Below are 21,316 nucleotides of genomic sequence, written 5' to 3' on the forward strand. Positions count from 1 at the left end.
GACCATGAATTTGGTTGGACTATGAATAGAGCTTGCGGTTAAATAAGTTGCAAGGAGATGTTGAGTCTTCTTTTTGAGAGGCGCTTCAACATTGTGACTGTTGTATTTCCAGCAATATAGAGTTGTGTGTGTTAGCTTAGATAATAAAGGCCATTCTTAGGCTTATCTACATATGAAAGTTAACTCTGATTAAGGTACGGTGTGTGTTGAAAGTGAAGTAGCTGTTTCTGATTGTCTCCATGCATAGAAAAGCTCGTAGTGTTCCTACTGAATGCTTGTCTAAGCTTACAGTGGTGCAGCTGCAGCACTTAGTGAAGATGCTACTACCTATGCTGATGGGAGAGCTTCTCCCAGTGGCATAGGTACTCCACCTCCCTGAGAGGCAGTAGCTATGTCAGTGGGAGAAGCCTAACCCTCAACATAGCACCAATGGTCTGCATGAGGAGTTAGTTTGGTATAACTGCACGTCTGAAAGGTGTGAATTTTCCAAACCCTTGAGCAGCATAATTATACTGACATAAGTTGGTAGTGTAGACCAAGCCTTACTCTTAAAGTATTGTTGGTTCCTTTAAAGGTGACCTGAAAAGAACATTTGGCTTGTGCCTTCTTTGCTGCTTCAGGGGTTATAAAAACCTGAATGGTGTTTGGATCCTTGTTTCCTTATTTCTTGGATGAATCATTGACTGGAAGCTTTCATAGCTTTTAGATTAACGGGTAGGGGTGTTAGAACCATTCACAAAGAACTTTTCTCCCAACAATTGTTTAAAACTATTTAAGACTGTCAGAATAAAAATCACTTCTCTCAATCAGGTCTCACTTCCCTTGTTATATTTAAAAAAATAAATAAAATTAAAACAAAACCAAACTCAAAAATGACTAGTTCTCTAGTCACCTATAGTTTTCTAGGATAGAGAAGACTTGAATTTCTGAAGTAAAATAAAGTAGAAAAACTTTTTTGGGGCTTTGTAAAACATAATTTGTGAACAATAAAGAGTACAAATCCAGTTCCTTTTTTGTTTACCTTCAGAATAAGGTTTTTAGGTTTTCCACTTTCTCACTGCATTAGTTGGACAACTATCAGTTGGAGAAATTTATTTTGATAAGAATATTTGTAAAAGTATCTCCTAGTCTGATTGAAGGCATCTCAATTAATAGACGACAATACGCACACAGCAACCATGCCCCAGTGCCAGATTTCTGGCAAGGAGTGTGTTTTCAAAAAGGGGACAATTAGTTTAGATGGCATGTTATTATAAATCCTGTTTTAGAGAGCAGCACAGGAGCCAGCAAACAGAGCTGTAAACAGGGGAGTTTCAGTGGGAGTTCTGTTGGAGGAGCAGGTTTGTGTAGTGTGTAGTTTGTAGTTTGTGGATTGTATTGTTTGTGTGTGTGTGGAGGCTGCTAGGGGCAGTGTGTTGGGAGAGCAGCAGAGCCTGATTAGGGGGCGGGGCTTATCTGATTAGGGGTCCTATATAAGTAGCCAGCCAGTCAGGCAGCAGCACAGACAGCGGCAGCAGCACAGGAGCTAGCAAACAGAGCTGTAAACAGAGGAGTTTCAGTGGGAGTTTCCAAGGGGAGGGTGCGGGGGAGACCAGGACAGAGGAACCGACAAGCAAGTCAAGGGATAGGGTGGTGTTCTGGTGCCTGCTGGGGGCTTGTGTTGTGTTGACTACCAGGCGTCGGGTGGGAAGGCCATGACTGATACAGAGGCAGCAGTGAAAGACACAATGAGGATGACTGGATGTGGAAGCTGCGGCATGTACATGATCCTGGAGGGGGTGCCTGAAAAGAGCTCTGTCTGCATGAAGTGCCACCTGATAGAGCTGATGGAAGAGAAGATCCGAGGACTGGAGATGTAGGTGCAAAGTCTGAGTTCAGAAGGGGATTTGAGGAGACGATGGAGCACAGACACAAGGGGGCTGAAGGGATAAGCTCAGATGTGCAGATGGAAGCAGGACCAAAGAATTCAGAGGAGAGACTGCTGGGGGAGGAAAGTGAACGGTGGAAGCATGTGACTAAGAGAACCAGGCAGAGGAAAAGACGGGCCAGTGAAGGAGAAATAGAACTCAGGAACAGGTTTGCAGAGTTGGAAAATGAAGAAGGGGCACAGCAGGTGGTCGCTGAAGGAGAGAAGGCAAGGAAAAAGAGAAGAGCTGATAGTCCTGCAAGAGGAGGGGAGGAATCAATGGAGGCAACACCAAATATGAACCCCAGGAAGATTGCAAGGGGGAATAGGAATCGAGAGGACTTGCAGCCGGTAGGTGTGGGAGATAGACCGGAGAAGCGCACTGTCACCAGGAAAAGGCAGGTCTACGTGATTGGAGACTCTTTACTGAGAAGAATAGACAGGCCTGTCACTAGAGCTGATCGGGAGAACAGAAGGGTGTGCTGTATGCTGGGTGCTAAGATACAGGATGTGGACCTGAGGCTAAAAAGGATACTAGTGGGAGCGGGGAAGAATCCATTGATTGTCCTTCATGTGGGAACGAATGACATGGCTAGATACTCTCTGGAATGTGTCAAGGGAGACTATGCTAGACTGGGGAAGACGCTTAAGGAAATTGAGGCTCAGGTGATCTTCAGTGGGATTCTGCTGGTTTCTAGAGAGGGGCGACAAAGGTGTGACAAGATTATGGCGATCAACAGATGGCTCAGGCAGTGGTGCTATAAGGAGGGCTTTGGGATGTACGGCCATTGGAAAGCATTTACGGACAGAAGACTGTTCTGTCGGGATGGACTTCACCTGAGCAAGGAGGGAAATAAACTTCTAGGATAGAGGCTCTCCGACCTGATTAAGAGAGCTTTAAACTAGAAATTTTGGGAGAGATGGTTGGGAGATGTTCGGGAGACCTCCACGCCGGAATGTAACCTTGAGAGGGAAGTAAACAAAGTAAGAGGGGATACAGCCGTGGAGAAGAATTGGCATAAGGAGGAAGGGTAGTGTAGATAACAGACTAACAGGTGATGGTGGTGGTAGAATGTCTGTGCCTAACAGGGTACAGAATGTGAGTGAAGCCAAACGGCAAAAATTAAGATGTCTATACACTACACTAATGCGAGGAGCCTAGGGAACAAAATGGAGGAACTAGAACTACTGGTGAAGGAAGTGAAACCAGATATTATAGGGATAACAGAAACGTGGTGGAATAGTAGTCATGACTGGAGTACAGGTATCGAAGGCTATGTGCTGTTTAGGAAAGATAGAAATAAAGGCAAAGGTGGTGGAGTAGCATTGTACATCAATGAGGAGGTTAACTGTAAAGAAATAAGAAGTGATGGAATGGGCAAGACAGATTTTGTCTGGGCAAAAATCACACTGGGAAAGAAAGCTACTAGAGCCTCCCCTGAGATAGTGCTTGGGGTGTACTACAGACCGCCGGGATCTGATTTGGATATGGATAGAGACCTCTTTAATGTTTTTAAGGAAGTAAACAGTAATGGGAAATATGTGATCATGGGAGACTTTAACTTCCCAGATATAGACTGAAGTACAAGTGCTAGCAAGAATAGTAGGGCTCAGATTTTTCTGGATGTGATAGCTGATGGATTCCTTCACCAAGTAGTTGAAGAACTGACAAGAGGGGATGCCATTTTAGATTTGGTTTTGGTGAGCAGTGAGGACCTCATAGAAGAAATGGTTGTAGGGGACAACCTTGGTTCGAGTGATCATGAGCTAATTCAGTTCAAACTGGATGGAAGGATAAACAAAAATAGATCTGGGACTAGGGTTTTTGATTTCAAAAGGGCTAACTTTAAAGAATTAAGGAAATTAGTTAGGGAAGTGGATTGGACTGAAGAACTTGTGGATCTGAATGCGGAAGAGGCCTGGAATTACTTTAAGTCGCAGCTGCAGAAACTATCGGAAGCCTGCATCCCAAGAAAGGGGAAAAAAACCATAGGCAGGAGTTGTAGACCAAGCTGGATGAGCAGGCATCTCAGAGAGGTGATTAAGAAAAAGCAGAAAGCCTACAAGGAGTGGAAGGGCTGGTCCACACTATGGGGGGAAATCGATCTTAGATACGCAACTTCAGCTACGTGAATAACGTATCTGAAGTCGAATATCTAAGATCGGATTACTCATTCGTCCTCACTGCGCGGGATCGATGTTCGTGACTCTCCCTGTTGATTCCGCAACTCCGTTGGGGTTGATGGAGTTCCGGAATCGATATAAGCGCGCTCGGGGATCGATATATCGCATCTAGATGAGACGTGATATATCGATCCCGGAGCAATCGATTTTGACCCGCCGATACGGCGGGTAGTCTGGACGTAGCCGAAGAAGGGTGGGATTAGCAAGGAAAGCTATCTTGGTGAGGTCAGAACATGTAGGGATAAGTGAGAAAGGCTAAAAGCCAAGTAGAGTTGAACCTTGCAAAGGGAATTAAAACCAATAGTAAAAGGTTCTATAGCCATATAAATAAGAAGAAAACAAAGAAAGAAGAAGTGGGACCGCTACACACTGAGGATGGAAAGGAGGTTAAGGATAACCTAGGCATGACCCAATATCTAAATAAGTACTTTGCCTCAGTCTTTAATAAGGCTAATGGGGAGCTTAGGGGTAATGGAAGGATGACATGGGAACGAGGATATGGAGGTGGATATTACCACATCTGAGGTAGAAGCCATACTTGAACAGCTTAATGGGACAAAATCGGAGGCCCCGGACAATCTTCATTCGAGAATATTAAAGGAACTAGCGCATGAAATTGCAAGCCCGTTAGCGAGAATTTTTAATGAATCGGTAAACTCAGGGGTCGTACCGTACGACTGGAGAATTGCTAACGTAGTTCCTATCTTTAAGAAAGGGAGAAAGAGTGATCTGAGTAACTATAGGCCTGTTTGACATCTGTAGTATGTAAGTTCTTGGAAAAAATTTTGAAGGAGAAAGTAGTTAAGGACATTGAGGTCAATGGTAATTGGGACAAAGTACAACATGGTTTTACTAAAGGTAGATCGTGCCAAACCAACCTGATCGCCTTCTTTGAGAAGGTGACAGACTATTTAGACAAAGGAAATGCGATAGACCTAATTTAGCTCAATTTCAGTAAGGCATTTGACACGGTTCCACATGGGGAATTATTAGTCAAATTGGAAAAGATGGGGATCAATATGAGAATTGAAAGGTGGATAAGGAACTGGTTAAAGGGGAGACTACAACGGGTTGTACTGAAGGGTGAACTGTCAGGCTGGAAGGAGGTTACTAGTGGAGTTCCTCAAGGATCGGTTCTGGGACCGATCTTGTTTAACCTTTTTATTACTGACCTTGGCACAAAAAGCAGGAATGTGCTAATAAAGTTCGCAGATGACACAAAGCTGGGGGGTATTTCTAACACAGAGAAGGACTGGGATATCCTACAGGAAGATCTGGATGACCTTGTAAACTGGAGTAATAGTAATAGGATGAAATTTAATAGTGAAAAGTGCAAGGTCATGCACTTAGGGATTAATAATAAGAACTTTAGATATAGATTGGGGACGCATCAGTTGGAAGCAACAGAGGAGGAGAAGGACCTTGGGGTACTGGTAGATCACAGGATGACTATGAGCCGCCAATGTGATATGGCTGTTAAAAAAACCTAATGTGGTTTTAGGATGCATCAGGTGAGGTATTTCCAGCAAAGATAAGGAGGTGTTAGTACCGTTATATAAGGCGCTGGTGAGACCCCACCTGGAATACTGTGTGCAGTTCTGGTCTCCCGTGTTTAAGAAGGATGAATTCAAACTGGAACAGGTTCAGAGACGGGCTGCTAGGATGATCCGAGGAATGGAAAACCTGTTTTATGAAGGGAGACTCAAAGAGCTTGGCTTGTTTAGTCTAGCCAAAAGAAGGCTGAGGGGGGATATGCTTGCTCTTTATAAATATATCAGAGGGATTAATATTAGGGAGGGAGAAAAATTATTTAAGCTTAGTACCAATGTGGATACAAGAACGAATGGGTATAAACTGGACACTAGGAAGTTTAGACTAGAAATTAGATGAAGATTTCTAACCATTAGAGGAGTGAAATTCTGGAACAGCCTTCCAAGGGGAGTAGTGGGGGCAAAAGACATATCTGGCTTTAAGATTAAGTTTGATAAGCTAATGGAAGGGATGGTATGATGGGAGAGCCAAATTTTGGCAATTGATCTTTGATTATCGCCAGATAAGTATGCTCAGTGGTTGGTGATGGGATGTTGGATGGGATGGGATCTGAGATACTGCAGAGAATTCTTTTCTGAGTGTTGGCTGGTGAGTCTTGCCCACATGCTCAGGGTTTAGCTGATCGCCATATTTGGGGTCGGGAAGGAATTTTCCTCCAGGGCAGATTGGCAGAGGCCCTGGAGGTTTTTCGCCTTCCCCTGTAGCGTGGGGCATTGGTCACTTGCTAGTGGATTATCTGCAGCTTGAGGTCTTCAAACCACAATTTGAAGACTTCAATAACTCAGGCATAGGTTAGGGGTTTGTTATAGAAGTGGATGGGTAGGGTTCTGTGGCCTGCTTTGTGCAGGGGCTCGGACTAGATGATCACATTGGTCCCTTCTGACCCTAGAATCTGTGAATCTATAGATCCAGAAGACTGTCATTTAAAAAAAAAATTGCTTCTGGATACCATCTAACAGATATTTCACTGCAGTGCTTGAAGCCCCAAAAGTACAGGCTTGTGTCTGTGCATGTGACCTCGAAAGTAGAAGTGCTACTACTAAAAGTACATCACTAGCCCTATGACCTGCTGAACATCCGAGATTTCCATGACAGTGGAGGGTGCTTTATCACTTTTGCAGGTGGCAGTGAATAGTTTCCAAAGTCAGGTCCATAAAGTAACATTTTACACATTTTGTGTGTGGTTTTAAAATAAAAAAGGGGGGAGAGGGTTAGCAAATTCTCTGAACTTCATTTGGCAACAAATCCAATGATCACTATTCTTGTTTAGATTCGAGACAGAGTAATTGGAAGTCACACAGTTGCCACCTTAAGTTTGATCAGTTTGCTTTTGATTTTTTTCTCCTGCACTTTCTTTACATCACCTTCTGATACTTTCTTGCACTCTTTGTATGTCATTTTTCTTCGATATCTCTTTATTCCTTTTTCCATCCTTATACTTGCTTTTCCCTTCCCTGCTCTGCTGCTTGTGCATCAATTTAAAATGGACTAGTCAGTTTCACTCTTTGGCCTGGGCTACACTGGTACTTTACAGTGCTGCAACCTTCGCGCTTAGGGGTGTGAAAAAATACCCCCCTGAGCACTGCAAGATACAGCGCTGTAAGGCCTCAGTGTAATCAGTTCCGCAGCGCTGGGAGCGGTGCTCCCAGCGCTGCAAGCTACACCTGTAGAGGATGTGGTTTACGTGCAGCGCTGGGAGAGCTCTCTCCCAGTGCTGGCGCTCCGACCACACTCGCTTTGAAATTTCAAGTGTAGCCATACCCTCTGTTTCTGCTAGGCCACAAGAAAGTGACTTATTAGGGAGTAGAATAGGTTCCAAACACTTCACTCTTCTGATTATGAAATCAGTCATGGGAGTTTTTAAACAATGCAGGATACCTGTAGTACCAGGCTCAACTTAAACCTTTATCTCTAAATAAGTAATAAATGAATACTTCCTCTTGAAACTAAATATCCTTTTAAATATCCGTTTAAAGCATTTTAAAAATAAACAAAAAACCTTACGGTCTTTCCTTTCCTTCCATTTTCTCTCATTAGAGGGCAATATTATGATTCTTTGAGGGGTGTTAACAAACATGTGGACAAGGGTGGACCAGTGGATGTAGTATACTTGGACTTTTAGAAAGCCTTTGACAAGGTCCCTCACCAAAGGCTCTTGAGCAAAGTTAAGCAGTCATGAGGTAAGAGGGAGGGTCCTCTCATGGATCAGTAAGTGGTTAAAAGATAGGAAACAAAGGGTAGAAATAAATGGTCAGTTTTCACAATGGAGAGAGGTAAATAGAGATGGCAAAGTTTGCATATGATACAAAATTACTCAAGGTAAGTCCAAAGCTCATTGCGAAGAGTTGCAAATAAATCTCATGAAACTGTGTGGGTGGGCAACAAAATGAAAGATGACATTCAGTGTTGATAAATGCAAAGTAATGCACACTGGAAAACACAATCCCAACGATACATACAAAATGATGGGGTCTAAAAGAGCTGTTACCACTCAAGAAAAAGATCTTGGAGACATGGTGAATAGTTCTCTGAAAACATCTGCTCAATTTGCAATGGTAATCTAAGAAAAAAAGCTAACAGTAGGAACCATTAGAAAAGGAATAGATAATAAGCCAGAAAATATCATACTGCCACTATATAAAGCCATAGTATGACTGCAACTTGAGTACTGCGTGCAGTTCTGGTCACTCCATCTCAAAAAAAAGATATAGTAAAATTGGGAAAAGTACACAGAAGGGCAATAAGCATGATTAGAGGAATGGAACAGCTTTCATATGAGGAGAGACTAGAAAGACAGGGACTACTCAGCTTGGAAAAGAAATGGGCAAGGGAGGATATGGTAGTGGTCTATAATATGAATGACATAGAGAAAGTGAATAGGAAAGTATTATCCCTTCACATAACGCACAGAACCAGGGGTGTCACCCAATGAAACTATTAGGCAGCATGTTTAAAACAAACATAAGAAAGTTTTACTTCACACAATATAACCAGCCTGTGGAACTTGTTGCCAGGGGATGTTAAAGCCAAAACTACAGATGTGTCCAGAAAATAATTAGATGCTTATTAGCCAATATGGTCAGGGACAACCCCATGCTCTGTGTCCCTAAACCTCCCGACTGCCTGAAGTTGGGACTGGACAACAGAATGGATCACTTGCTAAATTGCTCTATTCTGTTCATTCCCTCTGAAGCACTCGGCATTGGCTGCTGTTGGAAGACTCAATATTGGGCTAGAGAAACCATTTTTCTGACTCAGTATGGCCGTTCTTAACATGCATGGAGATGATTCTGACTCTGCACACCATTAGTAACTAAGACTACCTTCACCTTTGAACTTGACCTACACAAGATCTGGTTTTAAGCCTTGTCTGTGCTGTGTGGTTTTTACCTGGTGTGATAGACCCAGGCCAGTTGGGAACAGCAGAGTAGTAGAAGGGAGATATACTGGCCACTGGATAAGCAATTTTCTGTTCCCTGAGTGACCAGAGCAGGAGCTGCTCCAGGCTAATGAGAACACCTGACTTCAATTAACCTGCTAAGAATCAGGTGAGGCTGTTAAGCACTTGACTCTAATTAAGGCTCTTCTGCTATAAAAGGGCTTATTCTAGTCAGGCCAAAGGGAGCCAGATCAGAGGAAGTGCATGCGAGGAACTGGGAGGAAGAGGTGTGCAAGAAGCTGAGAGTGAGTCGGCATGCTGCTGGAGGACTGAGAAATACAAGTGTTATCAGACATCAGGAGGGAAGGTCCAGTGGTGAGGACAAAGAAGATGTTGGGAGGATGCCATGGGGAAGTAGCCCAGGGAGTTGTAGCTGTCGCGCAACTGTACCAGGAGGCACTCTAGACAGCTGCAGTTCACAGGGCTCTGAGCTGGAATCTGGAGTAGAGGGTGGACCTGGGTTCCCCCGAAACCTCCAACTCCTGATCAAACACAAGAGGAATTGACCTGGACTGTGACTTCTATCAGAGGGGAAGGTCTCTGGGCTGTTTCCTGACCTACAGGGTGAATCTGTGAGGCGAGCAAATCCGCCAATAAGCGCAGGATCCACCAAGGTAGAGGAGGAACTTTTTCACACTGGATATACGCTGTGCTAGGGGAGAGAGTCATGATTTGCATGCTATCTAGGCTAGTCATAGTGTAGCTATTCTGATGGGTAAAACCCGTTGTAGACAATGTCTTTGGCTCTAGGAGAAACTACTGAATTCAGATGCTGTTACCACATAAGCAGCGAAGAATCCTGTGGCACCTTATAAACTAACAGGCTTTTTGGAGCATGAGCTTTCGTGGGTGAATACCCACTTCCTCAGATGCATGTAGTGGAAATTTTCAGGGGCAGGTATATATATGCTAGCAAGCAAGCTAGAGATAACGAGGTCAGTTCAATCAGGGAGGATGAGGCCCTGTTCTAGCAGTTGAGGTGTGAAAACCAAGAGAGGAGAAACTGGTTCTGTAGTTGGCAAGCCATTCACAATCTTTGTTCAATCCTGAGCTGATGGTGTCAAATTTGCAGATGACCTGAAGCTCGGCAGTTTCTCTTTGAAGTCTGGTCCTGAAGTTTTTTTGCTGCAGGATGGCCACCTTAAGGTCTGCTATAGTGTGGCCAGGGAGGTTGAAGTGCTCTCCTACAGGTTTTTGTATATTGCCATTCCTAATGTCTGATATGTGTCCATTTATCCTTTTCCGTAGAGACTGTCCAGTTTGGCCGATGTACATAGCAGACGGGCATTGCTGGCATATGATGGCGTATATTACATTGGTGGATGTGCAGGTGAATGAACCGGTGATGGCGTGGCTGATCTGGTTAGGTCCTGTGATGGTGTCACTGGTGTAGATATGTGGGCAGAGTTGGCATCGAGGTTTGTTGCATGGATTGGTTCCTGAGCTAGAGTTATTATGGTGCGGCGTGCAATTACTGGTGAGAATATGTTTCAGGTTGGCAGGTTGTTTGTGGGCGAGGACTGGCCTGCCACCCAAGGCCTATGAAAGTGTGGGATCATTGTCCAGGATGGGTTGTAGATCCTTGATGATGCGTTGGAGGGGTTTTAGCTGGGGGCTGTATGTGATGGCCAGTGGAGTCCTGTTGGTTTCTTTCTTGGGTTTGTCTTGCAGTAGGAGGCTTCTGGGTACACGTCTGGCCCTGTTGATCTGTTTCCTTATTTCCTCATGCGGGTATTGTAGTTTTGAGAATGCTTGGTGGAGATTTTATAGGTGTTGGTCTCTGTCTGAGGGGTTAGAGCAGATGCGGTTGTACCTCAGTGCTTGGCTGTAGACAATGGATCGTGTGATGTGTCCGGAATGGAAGCTGGAGGCATGAAGGTAGGCATAGCGGTCGGTAGGTTTTCTTTGCTGCTTTTACAGATCCAGACTAACACGGCTACCCCTCTGATACTTGTTACCACATAGTTTCTTTTCCTTCTCTTGGTCATCATTTGACTAAGTGATAGGAAAACATATATGACACTCAGAAATAAAGGTTTAAAGAGGGAAGAACAGATACTTGACATTAGTGTAATATTTTGACAGTAATTTTTTTTAACTGCCTTCAGAAGTGCCTATTACTTACTAAAATTAGTCTTGAAGAAGATATGTAAGTGTTTGCATACTGCGAAGCCTTGGGTCTTTAAGAAATGTAGCATAGTCTAAGTAAATTGGAAATAGTGGGTTTTAGTTCTAAAACCTCATGTGTAAGCTACAAAATATCTTGGTATTTGGAACTGGCTACCTTTTCTGCTACAATTTTGATATAACCTCTTGTGCATGTTAACTTCTAAATATATTTAAAAGTCCCTGCTTGCTCAGCAAGTTCAGGGGACAGAACTATTAAAATGCTTAATGGGTTATTTGTTTTGTACTATCTTTCTCTAGGCTGATATGCCTGTTGTTGACATTATTAAAGGGGACCTACAAAAGATTTAAAGGTTTTCATAATGAAAATTCCAAAAAATCCTGCTCATACTCGACCATAGAATATCAAGAGTGTAAGGTCAGAACATATGTCTTTGCAGGACTACTTAAGGCTCTTGTGTGAGTTATTTCATTTTAATGAAAGGGACAGAAATAGTTAAAACTTCAGCAGTGCCTCCTGTAACGAAGTGTTAGGCATGGACATCAGTTTTCAAGACCACACATTTGCTTCTGTTTTAAAACCTTCTTTTCCCCCTGCTTGGTGAATTTTTAGCTTTTCTTTGTTGTAATTGCACTACTTCCCTAGTTACCACAGAAATCAGGTCTTGTCTAATCTGGTAGAGTCTTAAATTAAAACAAAACAGGGGAACATCTTTGAGACTGCTATTATATGTCATAAAAGTGAACAAGGTAATAATTTCCTCTGTTACATGTCAATTTTGATGTTCCTTCACGTCTTTTCAAGATTGCTAAAAGCAAAAATGATTGATAGCAACTTCCTACAGTTCTTGATATCTGACTTGCTCTCTGTTCCCTGCAGCTCACAGAGACAGATCAAAGTCTTGGAGCTCCGTGCTCTAGCCATGCCCCTTCAAGCTTCTGCTTCTTGCTTCCAGTTTCTCTGCCACTGTGGGTAGCAGTTCTTACAGATCTCGCGTTGACATTTGTCTTATTTTTTGTCAACATTTTGGACAAACATTTTCTCTTTCCCAGCCCTCCCTTCCCCTGGTTAATTTTTTACCTGGATGTTGGAAAAACCCTGGAGTCTCAGCTGTCATGCCTCCCTGCTGGCTCCTCTGCACCTTCTAGGTATGGTAGAGCAGCAGAAAAAGCACTGAAAGAAATCCAAATGGTGCTCCATCTGGGAGACTGCCCTCCCAGGCTCGACAGACAGTAAGTTTTTTGCCCAGCCTGCACCCAGTATCCATAACAGTTGCAACTCCCATTTGGGGGAAAATGGACAAGGAGTCTGGGCGGAGCAGGGAGAGACCCCAAGGACAAGGGGGACTCCAGTCAGCTGACATAGGAGTTCCTATGGACCCATTGAGAACACAGAGCAGATTTGTGAAGTCACAAATTCCCCACTGCCCAGTCCTAAAATACGCACTTATTCCAGGACCCATTCTTATGAATTCTACTTCTCTTTTCCAGTTTTGGTCAGGAGAGCTCTGAAAGCATTTTCCAAGTCTCCCTCCGGAGGGGAAGGGGACTAGGAGGTGAGGCTCCAAAGTGATCTCATAAGAGGATTTCAGGCTCTCAGCAAGTCTAACTGCAAAAAACCTCACCCAAGCTGGGGGGAGAGCTTAAAAAAAAAAAAAAAAGCTAAAAAATCAGAGAGCAAAAAAAGGGAAGAAAGCATAAAAGGTCTAGGAGGTACGAGTCCTCTGACTCCCAGAGGATGGTGAATTATCAGGCTCTGACTGCAGTCATGACCGTGGAAAGACTCAGCAAAGGTTCCATCCCCTCCAATCTCCCCACCCCGCCTGCTGAGAAGTTTGAGGCTGTGTGCAGCAAGGTTGGATCCACTGTTGTGATTCATCACTAATCTGAACAAAATTCCAAGAGTAAGCCTGAGTAAGCGTCTCCTCTCAAAATCCTCCCCTGAGGTAACAGTTCCCTTACACTCCTCCATTCAGGAAGTAATTAGGGATGAATGGGATAAGCCAAACAAAGGCAAGCAGGTTCACAAAAATGATCCTAGCTTCTATAGGATCCAGGACCCCAAAGTCCCAATTACTGAGATACCCAGGGATAACGCTGTTATAGGTTTCCTGGCTAAATATAGGGTTCTCTCCTCAAAAGGGGAGTTCTGTCCTAAGAATCCCACAAATAGGAAAAGAGGTCAATTTCAAAAAAGACTTTGAGGTCTCCTCAGCCTCCATCAGGGCATTCCTCGCAGCTGCTTGCTTTGCCAAGGACATCTCTCTCCTGGCTGGAAATCTGAGTCCTCAAGGATCACACTGACTTTGGCTCTGTGTTAGAGTTTCCCTGCCAACAACGTTTGTTGTGATGCTTCAATGGGTGTGATGAGATTCTCAGCCAAAGCCATGACTTCTAGCTCAGTGACCAGTGCCACCTGTGTCTGTCTCTGGAAGGTGAATAGCCATTCTAGCAGGTGCTGTGCTCTGCCAAATTCAAGGGAGCCTTGCTTTTTTGGAGAGAAGCTAGCCAATGCTGCAAAGTCTAGACAGTCGCTTCCACACCATACATTTGAGAGAGTGCAAACCGGCCTTTAGGCAAAAGTGTTCCTTTCAGCCTTTATCATCGCACAAATACCAGTGTAGGGCTAGCATGTTTTCCAGAGGAAAAATATGGAATTTTGGCTTGGGAGGAAACACCCAAGGAAACTGTTGCTCCCAAGCCTCTTTATGAAAAAGACCACAGTTGTCTCCACCTAGAGCTGAAGCTTGGGGGCAGGATTTCCCATTTCTTGGAGTAATGGGTTGTTTTGACCATGGACCAGTGGGTCAGGCAGGCAGTTAATCTGTTATACTCCATTGAAGTACAGGTGCCAGCCCATCCATTTTTCCTCCAGTCCCGTGTCTTGAATGACCCTATAAAGCACAATCTAATACAGAAAGATTTCTCATCTGCTGGATATGGGAATAATAGCCTTCCCTCTGAAGAGAGCTCCTTGATTCTACTCAATCTTTTTTATTGTTCAGACTCATACAGGAGGAATTAGAACTATTCTAGATCTCAAAAGACTCAAATGAAGAAAAGATAGTTCTGGATGGGAACTATTGTGTCATCTCTGATCCAGGAGGATTTTGTGATTATACTGGATCTAGTGGATGCATACCTCCACATCTCTATCAGACTGTGCCATCACTGGTTCCTAAGGTTTAGATAGCTTCCATTCAGCTTGTCCTTGGCCATGAGGGTCTTTACAAAGATGATGTTGGTAATAATACCAAGACTCAGGTCACAAGGGATTCATCTGTACTGCTTCTTGATGACCTCTTAATCAAAGGTCATCCCCAAAAATGGCACACAAAGCTATGTCCCCAAAGTTGAATCTCCTGTAGGTGCACGGCCTTATTATCCACCCAAATAACTCTCTTGGGAGTGGACATAGACTCCTCAGTTGTATGGATAAATCCAGTTCTAAACAGGTTCCAGAAGATTAAAGATCTCATATTGCCATTTTGGAACTGCAGGAGGCCCACTATTGCACTGATCTTCAACTGCTAGGCCTCCTAGTTTCATGCATACAGATGGTTCCATGGATGCACCCATATATCAGATACTTTTGAGGCTCTATCTTAAAGGTATGGAACTACTGTTTGGAATGTGTGAAAGATAAGTGAGGGTTCTGGCTCAGGTGATCAGTTCTTTAAAATGGTGGTCAGCCATAGCATTCGTCCTCAAGGGCATGCCCATATGTGTTCCAGAACTTTTGATCCTCACAACTGACACCAGTCTGGAAGGCTGGAGAGCATACCTGGGATCCCACACAGTTCAAAGCCTCTGGAACCTGGAGAAAAGGATCCACAGCAGAAAACGCCTGGAACCAAGAGTAATCAGGCTTGTACTGTAAAGGCTCCAGTCCAGCCTGGAGGGGAACCGCGTTCTGATTCAGTCAGGTAACATGAGCATGGTTGCATATGTAAACGAAAAGGAACAAGAACCTCAGCACTGCATGAAGCAATGGAAATTATACGATGGGTGAAGCATTCTCTTCTCACTTTCACATAAAGGGAGACTTGAACAAGAAGGTGGAAGGGCTCAGCAGGCACAAGGTGAGCAACTCTGATGGGTGCCTGACTCAAGAAGTCTTTGAGTTAATCATCCAAACATTTGGCCTCTCCTCAACTGACCTATTTGCAAACAGCATAACTATTAGAGGCCAAAATACTTCACTAAGGAAGTGGACCCCCGATCCAGGCAGACAGATGCCCTATCCCACAGATGGGCACAAGGCAATCTGTCTGTTTTTTCCCTCCTTCCTGGTATTAGGGAAGGTGGTCCAGAAAATAAAACTAGAACAAACTACAGTAACATGGATGACATTGCGTCGCCTGAGGAGACCCTGATGTTTGGACTTAATAGAGCTGAAATTGGGACTGCCATTACAAAGATTCAGGACGTCTCATAAGGTCTTCTGCTTCATCTGTACATGAACTGGCTGCATATAATAGCCTGCCTAACAAAAGGCAAGTGCAGTATTGTTGGGTCTGTCCTCCAAAGTATTTGGAACACTTTTTTTTCTAAAAGGATTACATCTTCAAGGCAGATACTCTTCATCTGGTCCAAGTTTTGCAAATAGTGACAAGAGCACAAAGCAAATATTAGAAATCCAGGAATTCCATCTATCTTGGATTTTCTCTAATAAGGCTTCAGGAGAGATCTCCAGCCCAGCACCATTGGATGTCAGGTGTCTGCATTTTTTGTTCATCCAAACTTGCTTTTTGATAGCCATCGCATCCTCCACGTGAGTGTCAGAGCTGGCAACATGCTCGATGCAGGAATCTTTAGTATGTCTTTCATAAGAACAAAGTGGTGTTCAGAACTCTAGAATCATTTATCCTGAAGATGAACTCTTCTTTCCATAGTTTCCAAGAGATGGTTCTACCTTCCTTCTGTCCAAGGCCACAGCATTCCACTGAGGAGAGGTGGAACACCTCTGATGCCAGAAGGGCTCTAAAAATTTACCTCAGACGCCACAAGGAAATTGGGGGCCCTGTTTGTATCCTTCCATTCAAAATGCCAAGAAATCAGAACTTCCAAATCCTCTACTGCGAGATGGATTAGACAATGCACTGTGAAAGAGTACAAGGCATTGGAGATTCCAGTTCCAGAATGTGTCCGGGCACACTCCATGTGATCTCTGGAGACCTCTCGAGCAGAAAGAGCTAATGCATCCACTGTGGAAATTTTGTAAGGCAGCCACCTGGTCAAATGCTACCATTTTTTCTCAAAACACTACAAGGTGGACTTCCTGTTCTCTGCAGAGGTATCCTTTTGGTGGGAAGGTACTGCATGTAGTGACCTGGAAATTGTTTAGCCTTTGGAGGAAATATTCTTGATGGGGAGGGATACTGTTTTCCCTGTCCTTTCTGAACTTTTCTATAACCTTCTCTACATCTGCTTGCTACTTCCCAGTGGTCAGGTATTGTGGGAGATGCTGGGCTGCAGAATGGAAAGTTTCTTACTGATTTCCTTTTCTGCTAGCAGTTTCTCCCACAATTCTATTCACCCCTGGATGGCTCGTGAGTCAAGGGTTGAGTATTAAGTAAAAGTGTTACCATGAGATCATCTTCCTTGGTCTAGTGTACGTTACTTTCTCTAGACTATTTGTCAATGATAGGCAAGTTTTACAGTGTGAGAATAACTGTCCTGGAATCAAGCAGGAGTTGAGGGGACATGGCCAGACCATGCAGCTCCAAAATGCTGATCCGCCTGCAGGAGCTGCGGAGAGAGAAAGCAGCCCAGATATCAAGAACTGTGGGCGATGGTGCTAACAAAAGAAATTATTTGTAAGAAATTTTCCATTTGTCACTTTGAGGCACAAGCAGGTGAGCCTTGTTCTGAGACCAACTCCCGATGCCTCAGTATCTGTATTCCTTTGAGTGGCAAACTAAGAACTCTCCCAATTCTAATGACTGGTCAGTTAGGAGACCTGGCTTACACCAATTTAACAATCTGTTTTAAAACATGGTTTCTGTTTAGTGCAAATCTTTGTGGCTACCCTTACTTCAGAATAAAATAAAAATGGCTAAAGTTAGTTCACTTCAGGTTAGACAAATCAATTTTAGCCACTTATTATGAAGTGCTCATGCAGACTGGTGCCAAAATAACTAAATCTTTTTAATGTGCATCTCTTTATTTTCATTCAAGTTTGTGTAGATCAGCACTTAGTGTAATAGATTCTCAAACATAGTCATGATAGAGCAAGACCATAAAAAAAAGTAGAAAATCTTGCTCTGCTCCCTAAATCTGAGGGAATGCAGGTGGATGAGTATAAATTCAGTCAAATCAGATCCTCAAAGACACACAAGTACAAGTATTGACCAGATCTTTCTTTTTTGAAGGTAAAAAGCAGTGTCTTAAATACATAGTCTTCAATCTTGGAGGATCAAAACTGTTCAAGATAGTTTCATATACCCACAACAATGTGAAGAATACCCAAACCTTGTTCAAAACAGGACATGGCAGAGAAAAGGGGGAATATTGAACAGACTAGAAACAGCCACAACAACTTTCTTCTAGAATTGTTCAAAAGACCATCTATGTAAAAAATATGACTTAAGGGATCAGGATCAATTTCTTCCAAACCAGTGTCCTCCTTCCCTCCCTCCCTTCATATTCTCAATCCCCAGTAGCTTGGAACTGAGCACCTTCATGTTATTACTGCTATTTGAGCTGTTTAATGGAAACCTGTTAACATTATGAAATTATAAAATGTCTTGTTTTTTTCTTATAGGAAGAAATCTACTTCATCTTAACCTAATTCAGTCCTGCTAATCTGCTAATATTGTAGATTGAAAGATTTTGCTGTTGCCAGGATATCCTGTAATGGGCAAGGAGCCACAGAGAATACAAATCGTTTTGTTTTCTTAACCTTTTAAAAACTTTTGTTAACAGGTAAGAAACATTCCTATTAAATTTCATCTATAGGGACAATGTCTCTCCCTCCTCCCCTTCTCTCTCCTCCTGCCACTATAAGGCATCGGTTTAAACATTTGGTGGTTCCTAAGTGCTTTAGTCTGTCATCTTTTCTTTCTCCCTGATACCTCTCCCCTTCAGAAAGGCTTACTTACATTATTTTTGCAGGACTCAACTGTTTCCCTTTAGCTGTTTTTCCCTTTTTGCAGTTTCTCTTCAGTAGCCAAGCCCTTCCTTTTTTGCTTTGCAGCTTTCTTCAAGTCCTTTTTCTCTTTCTTCCTAGCTGGCTGTTTTTCTTTGTATCCTATACCACTGTCACCACTACCACATCTGGATGACCCCTATCCATGTCGCAAATGTAGCATTGTGATGACCTTACTATTGGTTTTACAATAGACATTTTAAACTATTAGGGTTTGTGCTAGGAAGTTTCACAGCTGCCCTGGTATCTGGCATGGGGTACCAAGACTGTTAATGCAGATTCAGTTTGTTTATTCTGTTTTGGTACCCCCCCCCAATTGTGAGGTATTTGTTTTAAACTAAGCTAGGCATAGTGTTCATGTTTTGGGGAAACTTGAGGACTTCGGGAAGGTAATTTGAATCTCTTTCAAAAAGAGTGATGGGGGGAGAGGGAAGGAATTTTGCCATCTTTTGGTCCAGCAGCATAGGGAGTGCCAGTAAATCTGTATTTTTAAACATCTCATTTTAAAAAGTCAGTTGTTCTTTGACTTCATTTGAGAACAAGGCCCACATTTCAGTAATATGTAATCAAATCTTTTACTAATTCTTTTGCTATTGGTTCCGTCACAGAAGAAATGGTAGCTATCCAGCATTCACAGTATTCATTCTCTGTGTGCTGGAAGAAATTGTTTCTGAACAAATGTGTTCATGGATTGATGGGCACTTTTGTGGACAGCAGACTCTTCCATCAGAGGGTCTTGCTCTCAACATTTGAAACAATAGTGATATTCCGGTCTACTTCTGCATCTGAATTCATTTTTTGCAGCAACCTGTACACACACTAAACTGGGACTAACAAATTGTAAGATTACTTAGACTGCATAACTAAGCACCTTGCACACCTCTAAAACATAAATGAACAGGGCTTAGCAGAAGGCATTGTGATACTTGATTCCCATTAGTAGACTATATTATTGTATTGGGTGGTGGGAAAGCAAAAATCTTCTAAACCTTGCAAATAGCATTTCTTAATTTCTCATAGCATTTCTCATAGTTTTTTATTGCTACTAGTGAACCAGCCATGTTCAAATCTGGAGTGGGTGATTCAGTTTTTATTTACATTTGTGTTTAAATTAAGAATCCTAACTAATCCAGCATCTTTACCAGTAGCTTTTAAGTTACTGGGGTGGAGTGGGGGAATTAACAAAGAGACATTTGATTCTTTTGTCTCAAAACTCATATTGTAATTTCATTGATAATGTAGTAATAGTGAAGACAAACTAGATAATGAGTTGTAGTAATGTAATCTAAGTATCCAATCCCTTTGTTAGTAAATATTAACTAGTTTGGACTGTGTGTGTAAACTCACTAGGTTAGAGCAGTGTATATTTGGGGGCTTCAGCAATGTCTTAATGAGGGTCTGTATACATGTATACAAAGTTTTGATCTAACTAGAAGATCAGCTGCCATTCAACTGGGAAAATACATATTCACTCACATTAGGAAGTAACCACGTTCTTTCTAAGCACCCTGTTGAATATTCCACGAACATAGCAGGACAGAGCAAGAGTGTCGTCTTTTAAGAGAATGGTATTCAACCATATATCTGTGGAATGTTCCTGTTCTGTCTTTTTAGCATTTTTAATAGAGGCATATTTTCAGTCTGTACAATGGAACCAAATAGGAGTCTTTCATTCTCAGTTTGCTTAAGAGCAGCCAGGTACATTTAAGGGAAAGCATTTGAGTGCAGAAATTATGCCGGTTAACAAGGGTGAGATGTATGAGAAATTGTGATTAAAGTTCAAACTTAAGACACAGTTCAGTCAACTAAACTAATAAAAGCTTCATAATGTGGGACTAGAAAACACTTTGCCTACATAACCAAAGGCAGCTCTGGAATCATAAGGATTTTGGACTCCGCTGGAAAAAAGTTGCAGTACTTTGACTTGATATATCCAATATTTTAACACTGGAACCAGAGCAGTACACTTGAATATGTATTAACCACTTTATGTGAAGCAGAACATATCCTGTGGTTTCCTAGAATGCAAAGAGCTTGAACTCTTTTTCATCATAGTAACAGAGAATAGCATGTTCTTTTTATCACCTCACTTCTGTGTACCCAAAAAGATTGAACTAGAAAAACTCCACTATATATGACTATTTTTCTTAAGGTACAAGTTACATTTATTTGCTAAGAATGAAGGACTCATGAACACATGGTAAATCAGTACAGCTGTATCTTGAATTTGAAACAGTAGCTATGATTTTAATATTGGATAATACTTTAGGAGCCTTACTCTAGGATCCTCACTATTTTCTTTTCCTGTTCTGTAGAATGTAACAGAGGTGAAAATGTAATCATTTTAATTTAAGAAGCATAATATAAAAATTGACCATAGCATTGCTTTTTTATGTAAAAAAGGAAAATTTGTTTTAAAAAATCATACTAAGGCTTCTGGGTAAGTAATTTTTCAATCACTTAAGAAATTTGGACTAAAAGTAAGGAAATGAATAGCTTCATTAAACTTGCTGTACCGGGGTGGGCAACTATGGCCTGTGGGCCAGATCTGGCCCACCATCCATTTTAATCCAGCCCTGGAGCTCCCATTGGGGAATGGGGTCTGGGGCTTGCCCCGCTCTGGCGCTTCAGCTGGGGAGCATGGTTGGGGGCTGCTCCACACAGCTCCCGGAAGCAGCGGACATGGTCCCACTCCAGCTCCTATGCGTAGGGACAGCCAGGGGGCTCTGCTGTGGATGCAGCCCCCACCCCAGGCGCTGCACTCAGAGCTCCCATTGGTTGGGAACTACATCCAATGGGAACTGCAGGGGTGGTGCTTGTGGACGGGGCAGCATGCAGAACTGCCTGGCTGTGCTTCTGCATAGGAGCTGGAGAAGGGACATGCTACTGCTTTTGGGAGTTGCTTGAGATACATGCCGCCCAGAGCTTGCACCCCTGAGCCAACCCTGTGCCCCAACCC

The 21,316-nt window shown here is 42.9% G+C and overlaps 1 protein-coding gene across 3 annotated transcripts in view; it reads left to right on the forward strand.

Annotated features, from left to right (window-relative positions):
• PPP6R3 (protein phosphatase 6 regulatory subunit 3) overlaps positions 1 to 21,316 on the forward strand; it is a 162,812-nt gene that overhangs the window by 35,662 nt on the left and 105,834 nt on the right. For 2 of the 3 annotated variants that reach the window (XM_030560726.1, XM_030560728.1), the window contains exon 2: positions 17,974 to 18,134. The exons of the other annotated variant lie outside the window; for it this stretch is intronic. The gene's annotated coding sequence lies outside the window, so the exon portion shown is untranslated. The remainder of the gene's footprint in view (positions 1 to 17,973; positions 18,135 to 21,316) is intronic. 3 annotated transcript variants of the gene reach the window in all.

Source organism: Gopherus evgoodei, chromosome 4 (assembly GCF_007399415.2).
Source record: "Gopherus evgoodei ecotype Sinaloan lineage chromosome 4, rGopEvg1_v1.p, whole genome shotgun sequence".
NCBI lineage: Eukaryota > Metazoa > Chordata > Testudines > Testudinidae > Gopherus > Gopherus evgoodei.